Below are 21754 nucleotides of genomic sequence, written 5' to 3'. Positions count from 1 at the left end.
AATCCATTTGTTAATCAACATGTTTGGTCCATCGATGCCTCAAAAACACTATTGCTTAGGTGAATTTTATCACAAGAAGTTTCCGATCAAGTGATCCAATTAGAGGAACTTGTATAATCGGCTTATAACTTGGTTATAGAAGTCATAAATATACTTTGGCCACTAAACGATGATACAAGTGGTTAGGTGACCTTTATCCCACAAGTATTATGCAAATCATGTGCAAGTATTTCTAAAGTTGTATGGCATAGACTTGCCTTTTGAAAAAAGGATTTATATATGCCTTATTATTATATTTTAAAATATGTGATGTGATATCATGGTAATTGAATGCATCCATTTAACCATCGTACCAAGTTTCAAAAAATCATTTTTGAAGATTCCCAATAAAATCTAGTTTTTACATAATTCGAAGTGTTAAATTTTAAATTTAATATCTAATATTAAGTTTGAATTTGAGCACTAATGCACTATAGAACTTTTTATATAATTTACTAAAACTTTATTTTATTATTTAGTTATTGGAGTTTGCATAAGTTTTAAAATCACCATTTTTAGCCTAATAATTTAGTATTTCAGAATTTATCGTTATTAACGTTTTAATAAAACCGATTTTTTTTTTTTAAATTCATAACATGTTACATCTATGTTCATATTTTAAATTTTGAAAACCAAACTTGATGTGATGTTTATTTTGTTCAAAAAATTATTTAAGCATATGAAAAGCTAATTTGTCAAACATATATAATAATCAACTTATAAACAACACAATCATACAACTATAGTGTAAAACAAGCAAGTATCTAATAACACCTTTACGATCCAACGTAAAAGAGTCAACTCCTTTCCTAAGGGACTAAATGGACCAAAATCATCAAGTTGTTCTTCATGTTGACTTCAAGCTCCTAATTGCATTGACAATCTACTTTGTTGTAATTTTTAAGACTTTTATAAAAGATATGAACTTCTATGAAAGCTATATAAAACCAAGGGTACTCCAAGGGTCTTCAAAAAGGTCATCATGTTCGTCTTGTTACATTTTATATAAAATAAATTTAGTCTAAAAGTAATCTATTACTTACAAACAAAAAAGATGAAAACTAGCTACTTTTTATTACATACTGTTATGAATAAAATAATATTACAATCATTTTAATGAATCATAACAACATAATAAGGTCCATGGCTTATTTATGCACTTCTAAAATACATCGACCATATAAAATAACCATCGTTAAATAGTACGTATAGAAATACTTTTTTCTAACTCATGTGGCTAGTAGTTACTATTTTGTGATATTTATTTACTTTTTACTGTGACATAGGATATCATTTAGTCACATTAGGAAAACTCATAAAGAAATGAATGTGACCATTGGTTGTTGTTGGTGACAATTAAAAAAAATCAACGTATATTAGTTATAGCAACGCATTGTTTCCAAACGATGTGACCATTTGTTACCTTTAGTTAAATTCTTTTACGTAAAATCATTATGTATGATATCATTTAGTCACAAAAAAGAAATATATAAATAAATTAAGTAAAGAAAAAAATATATATATGACCATTGGTAGCTTTTGACGACATATAATTGTTAAAATCATCGAATTTTTTATAATTAGTGTGACTTTTTGTTACCCTTTAACCATTTTTTATTTTATGATGGTGGTTCTAATTAACATTCATTCAAATTTATGAAAAGACAACGACAATATTAAAACGTTGCAAGTATATATTATCAGAGTAACCAATAACAAAATAAAGTAATAGTAATCATTAATCCAAGTTAAATAGTATTTAAAAATGTTGTAATAAAAATATATCTACCATTTTTTTTACTCGAAATCAAGCCTTAAATTGTGTCCTCAAAGTTGAAATTTGGACATTACATATCACATAAAGCCACTTACAGCCCATAACTTCGCGATTTATTTATTTATTCTATGATTTTATGATTTTTTTCAAGTCACATTTAGATATTATAAATCAGTTCAATATATATATCGATTGAAGGCAAACGGGCAATGTGACAACCCGAAATTTCCATTCTGAATAAACTATATCAAGCCAATAGATGTAGATCAGTTACAGTGAAAATTCAGACATAGAATATAAGTTTGGCAGTTTCAGGGTTTTACACCAAAAAGGGTTATTCGGAGAGTGGTTGCACTAGGATTTTGTGAAACACTGTAAATTCCATTACCCTAGATCATTAGAATCCATTCCGAGAATAGAAATATTTTTTGCAAAAATATTTCAGGACGATAAATAGTTTTCTGAACCAAATTCATTCATTATTCACATTTCCAACTAGAGAAAAGTCATTTTCTCTCTGACGGATCTTCGGGTTTTTATCCCAAATTGTGAGTAACTCTTTCTAGTAGTGTTAGAAAGCTTTAAATGTGTTCATAACATACATTACATACCTAAATCACCCGATTTAGGAGTTTACTTCCCAAGGTGTTCTTGAGCGGTAAACTCCCGAAACCGAGCCTAGATTGTCCCCCGTGCTTAGTAACTACCTTGGACATGTATAGGAGTGTCTTAGGTACAAGAAATCAGCCAAGAAACACCCAAAGTTAGGAGTTTACGGCCCAAAATGTTCTATGGCCGTAAACTCCCTTAAAACATGCTCAAATGGTGTTTTTAAGACACCTAAAGCTTGGACTTTATGTTAGACAAATACCCTAAAGTATTTAGGACCTAGAAAACATAAGGAAAGCACATGTGTTGAAGAGTTTACGGCCAAGAGTAATTCTTGGGCCGTAAACTCCTTTAAAGGGGTCAAAGGACACCCTAAACACTTCCTTAGGCCATGGGACAATTTGGACATGTACCTAGATGAGTTATGGACTAGCTAAAACATTTAGAACCCCATGTTTGAGGGAGTTTACGGCCCAAGATGTTCTATGGCCGTAAACTCCAAGAAATGGTACCAAATGGTGCCATAAATCCTCCTAAAGCCAAGTACTAAAGCCTAGACTTGTTCCTAGAAATGTTGGAGACTTGAAAGCACCATAATCACCCTCCCAAGGGAGTTTACGGCCGTAAACTCCAAGGGAAAAGGGTCTTTGGGCCGTAAACTCCCCAAAGGAGTCAATATGGTGCCCAAACACTTGTAAAAGCCTTGAAACAATTCCCACTAAGGTTGTAGTAATTGAAAGGACCATCCCAAGCCTTAGTTGGGAGTTTACGGCCAGGAGCTTACTCTCTTGAGCCGTAAACTCCAATGAATATGGTCATTAGACCTTAAACTCACATTAGGGGCATTGCACTCCTTTGTTGCAATCCATTAGCCTCCTAGCACTTGACCAAAAGTGTTTTCCTCACGCTTAAATGTTATTACTTGTATAATTAGTGTTAAAATCACTAATTATTTATATACATATGTTTTCATATGTAATTAGGATCATTGTGTGTGTCTAAGTCTCCACTTGACACCATGCACTTGTCCGATCCTTCCGTAGTATAACAGTCCATTCAATTCCAGTCACTTACTGCAGGTGAGTTCATACCCCTTAACTAATGTTTTAAACTCTTTTTAAATGTTTTATGGGGGGGATACAAGTAGAATCATGCTACTTATTATGTCAATCACATGTGATTAGTAAGTAGGATTATATTACTTATTACATCAATCACATGTGATTAATATACAACATTCAAATGATTTGGCTACTCATTAGCCGTTTTACCAAACAGTTTCCTTCAAATGACTTTTTATAGACATTTTATATCTTTTAAACTCCTTTTTACACTGTACAGCTTACTCCGTACATTTCCTTTCAAACTTATTTACAGCTGTGTTTCAAACAAATGTTTCCTTATACTTAAACCGTTTTATTAAACTTATGCCTTCAAATTGTTTTATAGATTGACATCAAGTCGATCTTTTCTTAAAATAATACTTATATTTCAAATGTCTTACAAAACTTATTTATGCTTTTATATTATAAATTGCATGCCTCTATATGTATAGTTATATAAGAAATGTTTAAAAGACTTAGGAAGGCTATCCACCCTATTTCCTTTTCGCGCCTTGAGATGTGGTCTGGTGGGATATTGGGTATTCGTCCGAAAGTCGTTTAAATATTAGTTATATATCATGTGTACATATATAGTCATAAAAGGTCCTTCCAGTTCAACATATGCCCTTGGGCAGCAAGGGTATACATCCATGTCTACACGTACCACTTAGATTACTAGAAAGCTACCATATGGGTAGTTCAGGAAGATACTAGAACCATTGCTAGAACGCGATGTCATACAATGAGTCAGTTCATTCATGAGTCAATACTTTCTAGAACTTTTCAGTACATTACATATACAAATATACTAGGACGAGAACATATACAGCTATACTAGAATGATTACATTACTATACTTGCTAGATAAAGAGAACACACATTACATGTAGCACACGTAGAACATTACAGCACACTACTGTACTATTACATGATCGCTCTTACTTGAGTACAATTACATGATCACACTTACATGAGTACAGTTACATATATATAGAATAGACGTCACTAGGTGCTATAGCACGGAACCAGTTCAGGATCTAACTATACTGATGAATCACACCGCAATTGTGATAGTTATATCGAGTGTACATGATCATTCGGTAATGTGGATGCTCACGGCTTGCATTCAGGCAGGGGTCGTGGGTAGGTCCCAGAATCCCTTTGATAGGGGAGCGTATAGTCTGGGATCTAGACATCACATTATACCTTATCCCTCAAATAAGGCAGTTGAGTACCGATGTAGTTATTTATATTAAATACTACAGTACTTGGAAGTATTACCCTAGATTTAAGGTAATAGGTACGGTTGTAGTTCGGCACTACACCATAGTACTACATTGATTTTCCATTACATATTTTTAGTGGTAACCTCACTTAAACATTAATGTACAATCTATATTTTTTAATAATGATAGTTATACTTTGGAAAATACATCCTCTTACAAGAGACACACACACACAGAACAGTTAGGTCTTGGTAGAAGACACCTTCATATACTAGAAGGAATCATCGGGATTCTAGGGTTTTTCAAACGTTTACAGTTGCTTCATATACATTTTCAAAACTTACAGTTCACATACATTTTCAATACTTACAATGCGTATACATACAAATACTTACATTTCAAATACATACAAGTATTTACATACAAATTAAGACACTAAAATACTTATGATCTCACCAGCTTCAAAGCTGATACTCGCTTTCAAAATTACTTGTATCCTCAGGTCATCATAGATAGGTACCGATGCAAGGAGAAAGGAAGATGGAGCTTGTTCAAGACTTATCTTTCATTTTGATTTATGCTTTAATGTTTATCAAAATTTGACAGAACACATTTGTATAATAATTATATTATTAATGCAATGGATGATGTTGTTGCTTGTTTACTAATTTACATTGTTGTTGATATTATACATGACGTCCTCCGCCCCAGAACGTTTCCGCCGTTCCTGGTTTTGGGGTGTGACAGGAAACAAGCTGCGCCCCTAGCCATTTCTGGATGGCAAAACCAATTCTTTTGAAAACAACATTTGCGGATCTAGGAGTCATGACATTAGAATGCATGACCCGTTGGACTCTATTAAGGAGCTCCACCGCCTCTGATGCGAGAAAACCAAATGTATCGAATGCAAAAGGAACAAACACTTGTTGATTTCTTGTTATAAACTAAAAAGATCTTGTTATTTGTTTTTCTTTTTATACTGCTTCTTGTTTTATTTGGCTTGAAGTGTCATAAAGATAAGCATATATTATCAGTATTTTCCCATGTAGAGTAAGACTTGGTCATCAACCATAGTTTTGAAGAACATCATTGTCTGGGTATGCCAATGATATGCAAAAAAAACTGTTAGAAGTGTGTTGTATCCTTTTCAAACATGAATAAAGTTTTTGACCATATAAGCCCATCTATGTATCAATTATATTGCAAATGAACCAAAGAAAACACCTATTATTAGCATTTTCCCTAATTTGGAATCCACGTGAAGCATTTCTAGATATTTACCTATACTTAAAAAAAATGAGAATGTAATCTTGGGAAATAAATTTGTATAAATATTTATCAACCAACATGTGTAAGATTTCACTCTCATCTAATGCTCTAATCATTTTCAAGAAATCCACTGTATGTGAGTGAGTGTTACAAAATCATTTTCTCACAACTTTATGTTCAAATAGTAAACTTTCATCTAATGCTCCAATCATCTTTAAGAAATCCATAGGATTACAATTATCATAAGAAGTTTGAAAATCATGGTTAGGTGTAACACGATTTTCATATAATAACTATAATTCAACAACAATCAGAATCAGAAGTAGTACCTAAATAGATTGATAATTCAAACCCTTGCATATTCCAGCTAGCTTTACAAGGAAAGTTCTGCAAGAAGCATTCCAAAAAAGAGTAAAATTCACGATGAATACATATATTCAGATTTCACAAGAGAAGCTTTTATAAACCACCAGTACATTAAGTGTTAAATAATCAATAAAATAGAACAAATGTCATACTAATTTTAAAAAATCAACAGGCTTTGTTCCAAAATCAAGAAAACATATGATTGTAGTGTTAACAACTAAAACCATGAGTCATCTCTTTAGATAATAGAATTTCCATAATCTTTAATGTGAGAAGAATCTTGTATAACCATCTGTAGTCATTATTAGCAGTTACAATGACTTGTACACCATCAAGTTGTGTGGTTAATGTAAAAAAAGTAGCATTACGGAATGAAGAAAGCCCCAAGAAATGATAGAAATTAACATAAAAGATAATTATTAGTAATTGATGCAAAACCAACAAAAAAAGACAATTGGATATAATAGGATAACTCCAGAGATCTAAGGAAATATCTAGTTTTCTTAATTAGTAAAAATAGAAGTTGTCTCACCATACATGAAAGAATCTCAAAACTCAATCTCTATTTCTAGGCAACTACAAGCATCCGACATTCGAGAATGGTTGAAAAATCAATCTTCCATGATCATCCTTCAAACCTCCATAAGAAACCGTAGTATCCCATGAAATCAACCCACCTTTCAACAATAATCCGTAGAATTGAATTGCGTTGACTTTTTATTTGACACCTTCAATGATCACAACCCAAGAATCATAAGGCAAGTACACCATGTTTTATCAATTGATAAGATCTTGATTTTTTCTAGAGAGAGAAAGCGAAAAATCAATTTAAATTCTAGTGATGCAAATCGAATTATGAATAGAATCAATCAACAATTCGATTTCTCGAATCAAAAAACTCTATAAAACATGAAGATCAAAACAGAATGATGAGTCACCAAATCAAGAATGTCATCATGGATCAATTATTGATCAAATCAAGAACAACTGCTCTGATACCAATTATAGTGGTGTTAATGATGATGACATATAAAGAATTGATAAGATCTAATGAATCATTGTATGCATCATGAACATGTAGAACACAAGAGTAAATAAATCGTTTAATCTCTCATTAGTTTTTAGAAAGAGTATAAGTAGGTTAGAAGTAATTCTCTTTCTAAACTAATCACTCAAAGGTTCTTCCTTAGATAAAATGAGTGGCACTCACTTCCTTATAAAGGAAAGACAACTCATTACACACATACAAAGCAGTAAGCACACAAGACATCCAAGAGTGAGTTTGCACCCTAACATATTGGTTTGCTTTACTTGGAGTCCGAGGAAGAAACTTAATTCATTATTCATGATCATTTGGAATCGACTAACCATTAACTTGCCAAAATCATCAACCATTGATGAATCCATGGATCCAAAAATGATATTGTCAACATAGATTTGGACTAACATGAGGTAATTGCCATTTGATCTTCAGAATAGTATAGGATTGATAATTCCTCTTTAAAAACTAGAACGCTTGATAAAGTCGGTTAAAGTCTCGTAGCAGGTGTAAGGAGCTTGGTTAAGGCCATAAATAGCTTTTCAAAGTGTGTAGCAATAGTTCGGATAAAAAAGATTGACAAAACTGGGGGGTTGTTGGAGATACTCTTTGGTATCTAGTTCACCATTGATAAAAGAACATTTAACGTCCATTTGATGAACTTTAAAGCCTTTGTGAGTTGCATAAACAAGAATGATTCTGATGGGTTCAAGAGGAGCAACAGGATTCGTGGTCTCTTCATAACCGAGTCCATTAATCTGAGTGAATCCTTGGGCCACCAGTCTTTCTTTTATTCGGTAATAATTCCAACATCGTTTAGCTTGTTTGGAGAACCCGTCTCGTACCAACAATAGGGTGATCTTGAGGAGGAGACATGAGAGGCCACACCTTATTTCTCTAAATTCTTCCAACTTTTCTTGCATGGCTGTAATCTAGCCAACATGTTTTAATGCTCCATTGATGGATTTTGGTTCAAAAATTGAGATAAATGCCAAGAAATAACATTCATTTTGGATGATATTAGCAGAAAGAGTTTGAAAACTAGTGTTGAGATTTCCTATGACCTAGTTTGGATGTGACAAGCCAAGTTTGTTCCGTTACATTTCCCCGTTACCGTTAACGGACTATCCCCTTTTGTAAAAAGTTCCGTTAATTAGAGGCCGCCAATTTAATAAATATATCATTTATTTATATCTTTATGTCATTAAGTCGTGATAAGAGAAATAAAAACTCGTAATACACATTTCCATTTAAATGGAAAAGTTAGTTTTTATTATCACGACCACTAAATCGGGTGCGACCAAAGGCCCCGTATAACGGAAGTATCGGGTAGAATTCCACTGAGCTGCAACTCCCACCCATATATAAGGGGGAGTAAACCCCATTTGAGCCTTTTCAACCCTCTCTCTCTATACTCTCTCTCTAGACTCGTTTTCGACTCAAAACCGCAACCAAGCATTTCCAAATCGTAAGTCCACTTACCCTAACTTGTTCTAAACATTATGACTCATGATTATAGCTTAAAAGTGGATCATTTAAGCTATTGAAAAGCAGTTCACGGCCTAAGATCCTCCTTAGGCTGTAAACACCTTAATTGAGGCCAAAAAGACCCAAACTTGTCCCTAAAAGCTTGGAAATAAATTGAGAATTTAGCCTAGGAGTGTTTGCTCATTTAAAACAATCAAATTGAGGCATAAAAGAGAGTTTATGGCCAAAGAACATGCTTAGGCCGTAAACACCTCTAATCCATGCTAAAATGCCCCAAAAACACTTCCAAACCACCCTTAGGCTTCATACATAATTTAGGGACTTGGTATTTTGGGTTTAGATCATTCAAACACAAAGATTTGAGGGGTTAAAAGGAGTTTACGGCCCAGACATATGTCAAGGCCGTAAACACCCCCAATCATGCCAAAATGTTAGTTTTAATTCCCTAAATGGCCTCACACTTCATTATAAATTACTAGGAGGGTATTAGGGGCTTGAAATTTCAATAAACCCATGATATAGGAGTTCACGGCCGTGAACTCTCTTAGGGATGGTTCCTGGGCCGTAAACTCCATAATGGAGCCCTTAAAGACCTTAAACTCGTTCATACCTTTTAGTTTTGGACCTAGAAAAATCCCACGAACCAGATTGAGCCTTTAAAACACACTATAACCCCTCACCATGAGTTTACGGCCATAAACTCATGGGGAGTTGTCCCTGGGCCGTAAACTAAGTGTAGAGAGTTTACTCTTGGAGAGCAAACTCCATTCTTAAGCCATTTGAGCCCTTAGTTGTTACCCGGGACACCCCAAACAGTTAACCAAAGTGTTTTCCGCTCTTTAGGGTGTGTATACTTGTTTAATTAGTATTACCTGTACTAATTGTATGTAAACATATGTATTCATATGTTAAATAGGTCACTAAGTGTGTCCAAGTCTTTACTTGACACCGAGCACCAAACCGGCGCCTTCATCAGATCCACTTACGCTAGATGAGTTCATACCCCCCTAATGAACCTTTTAAATGCTTTTACATGTTTTATAGGGGGGAAAATACAAGTTAAACATGCCAGTTATCATATCAATCACATGTGATTGATAACCCGCATGCACGAGATTTTACCACACTATACACTATTTTACCGAGTAGGATACTATAATGGTTTTCAAAAAGGTTTTCAATTGTTTCAAAACTCTTACTTCTACTGTTGTATCTAAAATCATTTCAAACTGGTTTATAAAGGCTCTGAAGATTTCTATAGGTTTTCAAACTTATTTTACCAAAGAATACCAAAATGTTATTTTCCTAAGTATAAAGGATTTCCAAGGTTTTCGTCAATTTCCCTTTCACGTCGTATACTTACACTTGTTAGTTACTGCTGCTTCGCTTTCACTTTTTATAAACTCCTACTTGATAACACATTTCCTTCGTGATACGCTTATACCAGTTATTGTCTCTATATCGCTTATACTTGTAGCCACTTATACTTGATAGACGCTTTTACTTCACCAGTTGTCATTTCCACTTTGTAATACACTTATACTTGGTACACTTATACTTCACGATTCGATTATGCCACACTGTATGCTTATACTTCACGACTCGGTTTTTCCACTTTACGCTTATACTTCACAAGTCGGTTATTCCACACTGTACACTTATACTTCACGATATGATTCCACTTGATACACACTCAAGCGTAGTTAGATGTATGCCTGTGCTTGTATAGATGCATATAAATAATGATTGAAGGACTTAGGAAGGCTTGTACACCCTATTTCCTTTTCTTTGTTGAGATGTGGTCTGGTGGGATCGGATGTCGATCCGAAGGTCGTTCGATTCATTAGTTATATATCATGTACACAAGCATAGACATATGGGTTTACTTTAGTCAGTTCAATTATGAGTCTCTACCTCTATTTCAGTACTTACATTAGAAACACACTACCCACTATTTGGAAGTCTCTACCCACTATTTGGGGTGCATCTTAAGGACACGGCCTTCTCTGTTGTCTAGTTGGTAACCAGAGTCTCCAGTGGGGAGAGCGGACATTGTGTGTATAGATATCTACGGGATTGACACCCCCGCACCCTGACTGCTAGCTACAGTCCACGGTCCACCAAGCCAAGGGGTGACAAAAGTCATATTTATAGACGCTTGTAGGGCGTCTGGAACTCTAGTCAGTATGGTTACGAGTATCCCGGGTTACCTTATACTTCATGGCCTTAAGGTAACGGTATTTCACCGGCAATTTACACTGTATGCTGGTAACTAATTTTAAGAGTCACACTGTTTTGACCTTGCAAGATGTATCTTTCATTTGATACTATCTGCAGTCTGTATTCTCTGTTTTGACCTTGCAAGATGTATCTTTCATTTGATACTGTCTGCGGTCTGTATTCTCTGTTTTGACCTTGTAAGATGTATCTTTCATTTGTTACTGTCTGCGATCTGTTTTCTCTGTTTTGACCTTGCAAAATGTATCTTTCATTTGATACTGTCTACGGTATGTATTCTCTATTTTGACCTTGCAAGATGTATCTTTCATTTGATACTGTCTGTGGTCTGTATTCACTGTTTAAAACCTTACCAGTTGTACCTTTCATTTGGTACCTTCTGGGGTCTGTGTCTCCATTTGTTAGACGGAACCATGCGTGTCGTTTGTTTGATACTCTCCTGGAGTCTATGATTCCTTTACCTTAGCCAGTAGTCCTCACTGCTGAGGCATATGTTATTTCCCTGACTTCTCTTGCTTCCTTTAATAATCAAATTCAATATTTTGATAATGATAGCGATTAAGGGAAAACTACTTTTTACCACATAACTCCGTCGAGTCTTGGTAGAAGGGTGCTTTTATCAAAGAAAATATAGGATTTTCTAGAAAGAACTCTAATACACTGTAAACTCTTAAACTACTACATTATAAAGTTATTTGAATAAAATGTCACTAATTACTTATGAACTCACCAGCATTTGTGAAAATGCTGATACTCGCTTTTCAAATAACTTGTATTCTCAGGTTAGCATTAGACAGGTACGTCCCCGGAGCTGTTGATGAAGATAGTTTAGTACCATGTTGTTCTTATTACATTTGTCTGTATTACTTTGATACCCTGTTATGTAAACTATGTAAAACTATTACTATTAATGCAATGTTTTATTGTACTTTGATTACTATAATGCATGTGTTGTGATACTTGACATGATGTCATCCACCCCAGAACGTATCCACCGTTCTGGTTTTGGGGTGTGACAGATTGGTATCAGAGCATTGTTTATAGTGAGTTAAGTATATCAATTCATAAAAGATATACAACCTATAAATACAAAAGGGATAAAACACTCTGACCAAGAATTATACTTTAAATATAACCATATTTTACCAAAGTATAAGAACATCCAAAACCTAAACACTCGAACACAAGTATCACAAGAGGAACGAGAATAAAAGTCTTCGAATATTGAGCATTACCGTCAAACCTGGGCAGTTATGTAACCGTAAGCTGGAATAAATGTAACATGATCTACTACATTTATTCAAGATGCGATGAACGTGCGCTTGGGACTGATAGTGGTGTTGCAACAGGTCTGAAACATACCAACTAGGAATGCTAGAGCCAAACATAAAGTTTAAAATACTATAGGAGTATTTTGGAATACTAAAAGACAAACAATAATCCCAGAATCATAATCAGAAGATAAGAATCAAACAAGAATTAAAATACCATAGGGGTATTTTAGGGTCTATAACTAACCTTGTGTGAAGAACTAAAAAGATCCTTATTGATATACCTACAACTAGTGAGGGTATACTCCCAAAGTTATATATAATAAGGATCCCATAGGCTAAGAATGTGTGGTTTCGCTCTACTTCCTTTTCCTCGTTGGGATGTGGATATAGAGTAGTATCACATATTCGAAGGCCTATCGGATCTAAGTTATATATGATTTGTATACCCTGTGTAATCGTAGCAGGACTCGATATGGATCATCCAGTGAAATGTTAATAATCTCTTAGGATTCTTTAGACATTTCCATTCTTGCACGAACCCTGTAGAAAACCCTATCCACTTCAGTGCCTGACAGATGAGTTGATTCAGACCCAGAAGTGGTTCATTGAGAAGATCTCCTGTTCGGAAATAAATGAACTGGGTTGAGACTATTGAATTCACCAAGTGCCTATATCTTTTTAGGAACATCGGTGAGAAACTCGCCTAAACTTCCGAGATTTCCAGTCATCCATCATGAAGTGATGACACCTAGAGACGGATTCGGAAGTATGGCGGGGTATAAATTCAATATGTCTTCACAAGAGAAGAACCCTAGGTAACTACCCAAAGGAAACCAACGCCGATACCAGTCAAAGATACGAGGCAGACAGAGGGAGCCGGTACATGGAACCCAAGAAGTGTCTTACCCTCATGTTCGTCACGCTAATACACCCTTAAATAATACAATTTAGTGAGTTAGTGGTTATACTACTCACGCTATGTGTTCGGTAAAAATCATCATTTCTCATTGCCAGTTACACGATTAGAGCGGATCCCCGCACCTCTATTGTGAATATTTTGCTGGGTTTTGAGCATTCTAACACTCCTAACTGTACATGCAACCCTAAATACCTTGGATCTATGTTTTCTCTATTATACATGCAAATATGAACATCCAAGGTATTATCCTAATCTAGCATACAAAACTATCAATATAACAAGATAGAATACATACCTCTTTGATATAGAATGTCTTCATGAAGCTTGAGTGCCTAGTGCCCCAAGTGTGACACCTCAAATGGTTCACACACCATCAAATACACTTGGAATAACTTGAGAGAATTCTACACTTCATGAAAATCGGCTAGCCCTTTCTTACTCTCACTAGTGGCCGATTTTTCCTCATGAATAAGATGCTTATATAGTTATACAATTAGGGTAAACAGTAATTGTCATGACTTTCCATTTCCTTGGATCCATGGGTTCAAATACACCATGGAGCATCCATGGAGCATCGTATGGGTTTTGGCCCAACTAGATAATCCATGGAGCATTAGCCCACTATATAAGTATGGATGATTTGTACAATCAACCCATATATTTAATTAGTCTTCTTTTGATCACTTAATTAATCCTAGATTAATTCTTGATCAATACTAATTAAATAATCTTATTATTCTTATTATTAATATACTAGAACTTATAATATATTAATAACCATAAGTGTCTTATTTCTCTCATTATAGTCTATCCAAGTGCATGATGCCATGCAACCCAAATGGACCATGCCAGGTCGAGTCAAGTCTTACCAATTATAGTTATGGACTTAGACATTAATCCAACAGTCTCCCACTTGGATAAGTCTAAAACTATTATTGCGTATGACTTCAGGAACCAACTGGCAATCGTAGCTCTCAAAAGCTTCTGTCGAACTTTGACCTTGTCGATAAACGCTGACCTTTGTCAATGACTTGTCCATTAGATAAGGGATCATATATTCCTCCATTATGAGATATCGTATGGACTGAGACATGGATTATAATCATTCTCTCTGTCCATTTGTTGTTTCCCGATTTCCGATTTATGATGACTGACTAATTGAACAAATCAAATCAGTCCTGGCCCGGCCAAGCACTTCCATTTGTCATCATCAAATCATCGAGGGGCCCACAGATATCGCTTTTATACCGAAGGTAAAAGGAATGGATAAACTTCGACTCATATGGCTTGTTCTACTACTTGTTGAATCATACACAAAGACACATTTTATAGCATCGAGTTACCAATGCGTTTTCATGCAATCAATGTACTATCAACTCATAGTAACAACTCATATCTCTAGGTTTGAAGAATATAAGATATTATCATCTCATGATCACTCGTGATAAAATCCATGAAGTGATTCCAATGAGCGCAGGTTGAATCCAATACTCAGAACTTATGAGCACTCATGAGTGTTGTAGCCCTTTGTACAACACCTTAGACCTCTACAAGCCAACCCATGACAATCTTAATTCATATCTACTTCGAACATATGACCGACTGTGGATGGTTTGAATAACTTAGTTATTCCGGAAGAATAACCTAGTTTATTTGGGAAGTCAAAACATGCAAAGTGAAACATAATAATAATTGAATCCAATATGGTATCAAAACCTATGAACATAAATAAAACACCTTTTATTTATCACCATATGATTACACATTATTTATTGTATACTGTTTCAGCTATCAACTTTATTCTTGAATTTAAAACAATAGTTGTCCCATACTCCAAGCATGTACACTATGTTTTCTAAACACTAGTCATGCCATACACCAAGTATGCATACTATGTTTGTCTATGATCTTTACTTTGTGAACTAGATCAATTGAACATTCCTTCAATATGATTCTCTTTTCACACTCCTAAATCCTTACTGCAAATGCAAGAATTCCAAATTCATGTCATTTACTGAAATCTGTTAGATTCTAAACTTATATGCATTGATCCTCTTGTAACGATTATGCACAAATTCACAAAGACTTGGAAACAATCATTACAGAGTATTCCAAAGGAGATCAATTCCTTGGAAATATCCTTCTTGCATTAAGTTTCCTTAATCTGACACAGATTGAGATTTCTGACTTTGAAACATTTCCAGATTCATTTTGACTATCACTTCTGAACAAGAGTTGCCTCCTTACAGATTATGTCAATATGGTCCTTCCAGAATTATCACTATACTTCCAATTGTCCTTGAGCAACCAATCTTTGGTAAACCTTAGATTGTCCTCGACAATTGTTTAATCCTTTTAGTCATATCCAGTTCTAAACCTTTTTCCTTCTTAATGCCCTAGGCATTTGGAAACTTTTAGAATGGATAACTATAGCACATGTAATCGATCCTATATCCGAAGCATATGGGACACGATTCATGATGTCTCACATAAAGACTAAACCACTTTTTGCTATAACATTTCCATTTCTATTTGCCAAGTTCTCATAATTCAGATTATGAAAAGCGATGCCGTAATCATAATCGAATTTTAGAATGCAAATAATGGAGCCATATACAGAATTTCCTTATGTTGAGCCATTCCAACATGAAATTTATATATATCCTTGACTAAATGATTAAAACCTCACGATCTAAGCTTATAGATTTGAGATGAAGTATAATTTCCTCTCCCTTAATTATAGCAAAACAACTTTTTCCCAATTGAAACCTTTTGTTTTCTATAATTAACATTGCTAACTTGCAATACTTCTCATAATTATCATGCTCCCACTAACATGATGATTATTAGCATAACACTTATGCTCCCACTAGCTTTGACATGTACTCAGAAAGCTCGACTTCTAGAAATCAATACTTTATTGACTTTCTTACCAAAGTTCAGATTTCTGATACTGGATTGTTTTGATAGAACTTTATCAAAATCATACACCTTCCCTTAGATAGCACACTTGTGTGTCTAAACAATTATGCAGAGGGATGCCGTAATCATAATGGTTAGACCTTTTTGCCACTTCTCACAAGTCCAGGTTAGTGTGCCGGTAAACCACACACGCTCCACTAACGACTTTGAGAATGCAAATATCACAATTGCTATCTATCTAAAATCTACTTAGTGAAAGTGTTTCCTCACCATCATTTTCATGAATCAGAGAGAAACCTTATGACACTTAGATTTAATGGTGTATGTGTTCTTATCCATGTGAATTGTCAAAACGATAGTCACAAGACAAAGATAATGACAAATCCAAAACCATATGGATTGAATTCAATCTTAATTTCTTGCCACCTGGCAGCTCAAGGGCCTGCCATTGCTTCCAAGTTGTTGTGTAACCAATTGAGAACTCTAAGAACTCAACTTTAACTGGAATGGGCACAAACTATGTCAGCACGATAGGTTATAAACCTCAAGTCGTGTGCTAGTGAAGAACTTTAGGTTTTATTCTTGATTAGTTCTTGAGACTTTCAAGACCTTTAAGACTCCCACTGTCCTCTTGACCTATAAGACTCCCTTGTCAAACATCCAAGAGATAGTGTGGATTCTAATCAAGACAAACACTTCACATAATTGGCCGAAGTTGGTCTTTGTTTTATCCAAAACATCACAACTTACCAATTTCAAATGTACAAGAGTAGAAAACTTTTACTCTTACATTTTTCAAGTGTTTTAAACCTTCTTTAAGATATGTCACTCAAATTACAATCTTAGAGTATGACTCTAAGACTTGTATTGGAACGAAGTATGACTCATCTTCTTGATTTAACCATTTCAACAATTCAAGATCCCTTCTTCTTAGTCATAAGAATGCACTAAGACTTCCTTAGAGAACTAATTTTGATATGGTTTCTTAATCATTAAGATGATCACAAAACTGATACTAAAGTACTCTCCCATCTTTTCAGATATGAGAAACTTTTATCCTTCTGCCTAATTTGATTCTTCTTATCCGCTCTGCCATGCATTGGAACCTTTTCCAATGTCTCAGAGTTACACTTAAGCTTTTAAGTATAATCATATTTCCTGAGCTTTAGTAAACTATGACGAATAGCCTTATATCTTTTGTGGTGGACTTAATCAGTGCACATGACTATGTACTCGATCCCTTAGTCCATTACTTGACTCACACATCCATGTAAACAAGTAATTAGTCTTAATTTTCCCAATACTTGAAAGTTCTCATTCATCATGCTATACAACTTGCATGATTCCAAGTCCTGGTCCAATTGAGACTTTGGATGATGAGAATCTTTCCTTATTTGGTAAATTTAGACATTACCACAAATGAAAGAATCAATTTCATATTTCCACTCTTGCTATTAATGGAATCATATAAGCAACAATTTTTCCTCAAATGCCATTGTAAGGATATTTTAAAATAAATAAAATCAAAAATTTTCTTTTATTTTAAAACTATGCGGAAAAACTTATCCTTACAATCCATATGAAAACTTATTGTTATCTATTCCTAAGCAATATCTCATAACTCCTAAGAAGTAGCTCAAGAATCCGATCTTCAAACTACGCGTTAGAAATCCATCTACGCGATCAGATTCAGCATATTCTTTCTTTAAGTTTCTTCACTTTTCTTTGATTCTTAAAACATCACCATGTGACCCAGTCACATCATGCATCAAGAATCTCAGAATAGAAACTTAATAGAGTTAGATAGTGGACTTTACCTGAAGTAGAGTCAAACTTATTGACTTTAACATCCTTAGGTAAGTTTGGCAGCTTCGCAACTAATGACCCTTTCTTTGGCAAATTAAACATATGGACCCTTTGATAATGGTACACGGGACTATTACAGACTTAACCTTTTCTCTTTACCATTTGGTCAACCTAGTAGACTATGGTCAATCCCTTTCCTTGGGAAGAGAATGCTTTTTCTGTATTTCTAGTGTCACCATTGTCAATGTCCATAAAGTTTCAGGAAGTTGATCTTAGCAAATAGCTAAGATCATTAAGGATCTTGTCATAGTCTGTTTCATAGGTGTCCCAAAGGAACTCACTATGTGACTTAGAAAGTGATTGAACCACCAACTTTCTCAAGACTTTGACACCCAACTCTCCCGGCTTGTCAATATGTGACTACATCTCCAAGATGTGATCACACCTAGACCTTGCCTTGCCAATAGGGCTTGAGTGACCTTAAACTTTTCAAGAACTTGTTGGGTAGGGAGAATAATTGGAGGAGGTGAAAGAAGTATGGTTTCCATTGGAACATCATCTTCATTTAGGAAGACTTGTTTCAAGAGATTTGGGAAGATCATAAATGTCTAAACCAGACATGTTTTGGGAGATATTCAAGATAGTTGATCTTAAAGTCCTTAATATGACACCCAATATGAAATATTAAGGCTAGGACCCAGCAAACTATTATATAACTTAGAAGAGGGATGCCGTAATCCAAACTATAAAATATTTGAAGGTAGGTGAATGACGATTCACCAATTTCCACCATGAAAAACGAAATAATAATTAGGTTTTAATTGGTTTTGAAACTCCTAGATCTTTGAGATTCATTGAACTGTTCAATGGCATGTTTCAATCTCGAGTGTGCCCTTCAGGTTTTGTGACTGGGATACCGAGGATCACAAAACAAGGTGTGAAGTAACCATGCAAATTACTTGGCACCCTTAAGTGTTTATCCCTCAATCGATGTGCCGGTTAACCACACACGCTCCATCGATACTATGATAAACATTAAGTTACCCTTTGCCTACCTTGTTAAATACGAGTTAGTGTGCCGGTTAACCACACACGCTCCACTAACCGACTTAAACAAAGTGCAAAGTGTAATTTCATGGATTAGCACCTTATTCACATTTTCCTAAGTAACTAAGATTGGGTATTTTTAAGAGTTTAGTTACTTAGTATTTATCATTAATACTTTTAATGAAGGGAGAATTATAGTCCTGTCAAACCCGTTCGGCTAACGACCCTCCACCAGTCAAGCAAGCGGTGGGTGAGAGTGGACACCCATTAAGTTGCCATTTTATAGGCAACAACCTTATACCCACCTTATAGACCGGCTTCATGAATGAGGCGTACTAGCGGTAAGACTGACTTTACTCTTATACATATATATTATTATTAACTTATAATATTATAAAGTATAAGGGTTGAATTTTAACTCTTAAAATTCTAAGGGCTAACTTGGAATTAAAGTATTCATAAGAGAAAACTTTAAAATTCCAAAACTTGAGGGCAAGTTTAGTAACTATTCAAAACTAATTAATTCCATAACTTATGTGTTTAAAGTAGTTTTAATCCAAAAACTCTTCAAGTTCCATAACTTATGGAAGACTTTAAACTAATAAAAGAATTAACTTTTCTTTATTTTTATAACTTATGGAATTAATTAAGGTTACATTTTTTTATTATTTTTTTTATTTAATGAAGAGACTCTTGGTCCTCCATAACTTGAGGACAAATTATGGAGTCATAACTCCAATTAATTAGAACTAGACTCTTCATTTTTGTAACCTTTGCCAATTTTATGAGTTTTATGAGTCTTTAATGTGACTCTTCATGTAACTTGAGGACAAGTTACACAAACACATTTTATACTCAACTCTTAGATTAAAATGGATTGAAAACAACTATTTCAATTAACTTTTCTATTAATCTAAGCAACTCATAAGAACAAGATAATTCAAATCAAACTTTTTCATGTAATTAGTCTAACCTTTAAACTAGTACAAAACATGAATCTATTGACAATTATCTTTGAAATTGGATTAGCATGAACATTACAACATCAAAAACAAGTTTATAAGTTCAAAAACAACTTAGGGTAATGTTCCTAGTCCAATTCCAGCCAAAAGGATCGAATTTATGCTGTCTGGGGGTCCAACTCGTCGAGTGCACTAACCAACTCGGCGAGTTGGATGCTTTTTGCCTTGGACTCTTCGAGTCCCTTCATGGACTCGGCGAGTCTGCTGGGTAGACAGCATCAAAACTCGATTTTTCAGCTTCTATTGCAAGTATAACAAGAAAACAATCCTAGGCTCTGATACCACTGTTGGGTTTTGAGCATTCTAACACTCCTAAGTGTACATGCAACCCTAAATACCTTGGATCTATGTTTTCTCTATTATACATGCAAATATGAACATCCAAGGTATTATCCTAATCTAGCATACAAAACTATCAATATAACAAGATATAATACATACCTCTTTGATATAGAATGTCTTCATGAAGCTTGAGTGCCTAGTGCCCCATGTGTGACACCTCAAATGGTTCACACAACACGAAATACACTTGGAATAACATGAGAGAATTCTACACTTCATGAAAATCGGCTAGCCCTTTCTTACTCTCACTAGTGGCCGATTTTTCCTCAAGAATAAGATGCTTATATAGTTATACAATTAGGGTAAACAGTAATTGTCATGACTTTCCATTTCCTTGGATCCATGGGTTCAAATACACCATGGACCATCCATGGAGCATCGTATGGGTTTTGGCCCAACTAGATAATCCATGGAGCATTAGCCCACTATATAAGTATGGATGATTTGTGCAATCAACCCATATATTTAATTAGTCTTCTTTTGATCACTTAATTAATCCTAGATTAACTCTTGTTCAATAATAATTAAATAATCTTATTATTCTTATTATTAATATACTAGAACTTATAATATATTAATAACCATAAGTGTCTTATTTCTCTCATTATAGTCTATCCAAGTGGATGATGCCATGCAACCCAAATGGACCATGCCGGGTCGAGTCAAGTCTTACCAATTATAGTTATGGACTTAGACATTAATCCAACATATTTAGCCATAACCTTCATAAGCCTCTCTTTCTACGGTTTGGTTCCGAACTGTTCTCAAATCTTTCCAGACCGGAGAGTGAAACCTTCCCAGTATAAAGGTAACGTAGTAGGAATGACTCTCATCTTATGGCCTTTTTCCGATACTCACACTCCTACCTTGATTACCAGGACTACATCATAGGGATGTAGGTAGACACTCAGACAACCAGTATCTGAGGCACGAGAAAAATTTATGCCTAATACATTCAGGATAGAAATGTTCAGGGTTAGCCATCGTCTCTCAATATCTTGTATTCCTTTTCGTGTAGGAAAAACCATGCCTCAAAAGAAGCGTAACCAGTCCACAGGCAAGAAACCTACACTCTTATTCGATGAAGCTACGTTCCAAGCTGCAGTCTCAGCAGCTGTAGCAGTTGTCATGGCTCACCTGAATGCTAAAAATGCCAATGTTAGCAAGGTGCCTATCGGGATTTCCGATCCTAGCAATGGACAGCAGCAACCAACCCCTGCATATCCAGCCACCCAAGAACCTCACTCAAATCCATTGAAGAGAAAGAT

This window comes from Lactuca saligna, chromosome 4 (genome assembly GCF_052625555.1).
Source record: "Lactuca saligna cultivar CGN05327 chromosome 4, ASM5262555v1, whole genome shotgun sequence".
NCBI lineage: Eukaryota > Viridiplantae > Streptophyta > Magnoliopsida > Asterales > Asteraceae > Lactuca > Lactuca saligna.
Note: the sequence above shows the minus strand (reverse complement) of the source record.